Source organism: Triticum dicoccoides, chromosome 7B (assembly GCF_002162155.2).
Source record: "Triticum dicoccoides isolate Atlit2015 ecotype Zavitan chromosome 7B, WEW_v2.0, whole genome shotgun sequence".
Lineage (NCBI taxonomy): Eukaryota > Viridiplantae > Streptophyta > Magnoliopsida > Poales > Poaceae > Triticum > Triticum dicoccoides.
The window spans coordinates 712870979-712873960 of NC_041393.1; the positions used below are offsets into that span (position 1 = coordinate 712870979).

Here is a 2982-nt window from a genome sequence, read left to right on the forward strand (position 1 = left end):
ACCATATCTACCCCTGCCTCGAAGGAGTACCTTCCTCGTTCCCCGTTCCTTAACAAGAAAAGAATGAGGATGAATCTCACAAAAAGTATCATTGTCAAGTGCAAGACGACTAGCAGAGATTAGGCTCTTGCTAGCTTCTGGAACATGAAGAATATTATTTAGGTAAAGATCACGATCAGGAGTACGAATAGCTGAATGACCAATATGTTCTATAGCCATACCTGACCCACTAGCAGTGTGGATTTGCTCGTTTCCAGTGTAGCGGTCGCGGGCAGTCAGCTTCTCAAGGTCTCCCGTGATGTGATCGGTGGCGCCGCTGTCAAGATACCAATTGGTATCCACCCCATATTGAGGTGCTGCTAGGTTCGCCGTCCTCTCTTCTCCTCCTTGGTAGGCTTCATCATAGCGTTTCCAGCACTTCCACGCTGGATGACCCAGTTTGCCACAGATCTGGCACTGGATCCTAGGTGCAGGGGCATTGTTGTTGTAGTTGCCCCCACCACCGTTGTTGTTGTAGTGGCCGCCTCCTCCTTGTCCACCGCGACCGCCAGGCTTGATGTAGGGGCGGCCACGGTCGCCACTGTTGTTGCCGTTTCCGCCACGGCCACGGCCACGGTCACCACGCCCGCGGCCTCTGGTGGCAGCGTTAGCGGAGGACTGCGACACTCCTCCGCGGAGCTTCATCCGCGTCTCGAAGCTGATGAGCTACGAGAACAGCTCGGGGACGGTGATCGGCTCCACTCTGGAGCACATGGCGGAGACCACAGGATCAAACTCCTCGTCCAAGCCAGTGAGGATGTGGGAGACGACGTCATCATCGTCGATCTTCTTCCCTGCAGCGATGAGCTCATCGCACAGAGACTTCACTTTCCCGACATAGTCGGTGATGGAGGAGTTCCCCTTCTGTAGATTGGCGAGGGTGATGCGCACGTTGACCGTCTGGGCACGAGTGTGAGACGCAAGCATCTCTGCAATCGTGTTCCAGAGTTCTGCCGATGTGTGACAGGTAGCGGCCTGGATGGCCATCTCACGGGGCAGAGTTGTCAGAAGGTAAGAAAAGACTTGCTGATCTTGAGCATACCAGGTCTGGAACTCCTGGTTGGGCTTCGTCGCCTTGGTTTTGCCGTCAGATGAGGCTACTTCAAGGTGCATGGGTGGCACCGGGTGATCGACGTCGAGGTACTGCTCCATGCGGGCTCCTCTGATCGCCGATAGAACTGTCGCCCGCCATAGGGCTTGGTTGTTCTTGCTGAGCTTCTCGGAGATGGCGTGTACAAATGGAGAGGATGGGAAGGAGTTTGAAGGTGTCGCCATGGATGATCTCGAGAAGTGCTCTGATGACCATGTAAAAACTAGGGTTGACTGCGTTAAGCGTGTTGCCTCTTGGCAGGGACGCCTTCATGTTTATATAGACAGATGGTTACAGGATATGGCGCAGGTAGTTGGTTGGTTATCAACTTGTCCTCTACTCCAAGCTATACACGAGATAGAGATTATCCTAGCCAACAACCTGCGCCACAATACGTTACATTGTCACGATACAACTACGGTCCTACTCTTTTAACAACCTGATCAACTGGGGGCAGATTGAACCAGCAGCTGGTTGACGATGGGCACCGGATGGGCGGCGGGTTGAAGAGCTTGGCTAGCTGTTGCATTGAGCGATCGGTCGATCTGGTTAGGATTCAGTCTTGCGGCATAAACATATTCCAACTCGAAGAATGGCACGCGACTGGGAAACATGGTAAACAAGACACGGATTAACACAATTAGAAATGTGAGTACCAGAATAAAACGTAGAGCTACCAGGATTGAGAAACTTCTTACGTCCTAACTGATGCACTTGTAGAACTTGAAACAAGGATTGTGCATGCCCTTTGCGGGCAATGGAGGACATCAGAGGTGGGGGCAGAAACTGAAGAAAGGATCGTTGATTGTACATGTGGATATGTATGCGATGGTAGGTGGCCGTTTGGGCTTCTGCATGACAGATGAGACGAGACAGCTCAGAAAGGTATCCGCATGCCCGACCGCCAGACAATGGCATGCGCCGCGTTGCAATAGACGGCACCTACTCGTCATAAAGACTCAGAACCGATTTCTTTTCCAACTTCAATACGGTAAGGATACAGGGAATAATACAAAGAATATCGTTGATCCCGAGGTATGTGGACGCTAGAGATAACGGGAGCATCTGAGCCCGGGATCAGAAACGAATTTTCGTTCCTTCCAATCAATCAACAACCATAGGTAGATTAAGCCAGCCGCTACTGTGTAATTGCAAGTCACATTTATATTTCTTTAACTAGTACTAGTACTTAGCAAGGTTTTGGTTACCGGTCGAAATTTCAAGATTTTCCATGGTTACCGCGTATTTCCGTGCCCCTCGGTATATCCCCATATCGAGCAAAAAATACCATTGTTTTGAAATATTTGAATGTAACGCCCAATTTGTAGTGAAGTACATAGGATCTAATTAATGCCATGAGAGCTGGTTCTGCCGTGTTCGTAGCAACCTAGTTCCTGTTTTGAGAGGTCTCTAGTTTGAATGTTCGTTCATTCACTTATTTGAATTCAAAATTCAACTATAAAATTCGTTCGAAATATTTTCGATATTTCTCGATAACCGTGGTAACCAGGTTTATCAGCCCCCCTCGCTAAAATTACCTCATTTGGTAACCAAAACCTTGGTACTTAGTACATTGCACATGTCAGTGGACCCGAGCAGGAGAAGTAAAATCCGACTGACGGATGGTGTAGGGAATGGTCATTGAAATCAGTTGTTTGCTATTGTTCCTATCCACTAGGATGAGGCCGCGGCATGGCAAACTTATCGAAAAAGGCTTTCGCCCCGCTTTATATATAAAGCAAAGACCAACATCACCTGATACAAACGCACACCAACACCACACACACTCAAGGCAGGATACAAAAGCGTTGAGCGCAGCAACACCACCCCTAGCACACTACCACGAAGAGATG

The 2982-nt window shown here is 49.4% G+C and overlaps 1 pseudogene; it reads right to left on the bottom strand.

The window, feature by feature from the left end:
- Positions 1 to 689: 689 nt before the first annotated feature.
- Positions 690 to 828, bottom strand: LOC119342415 (annotated as a pseudogene).
- Positions 829 to 2982: the final 2154 nt, after the last annotated feature.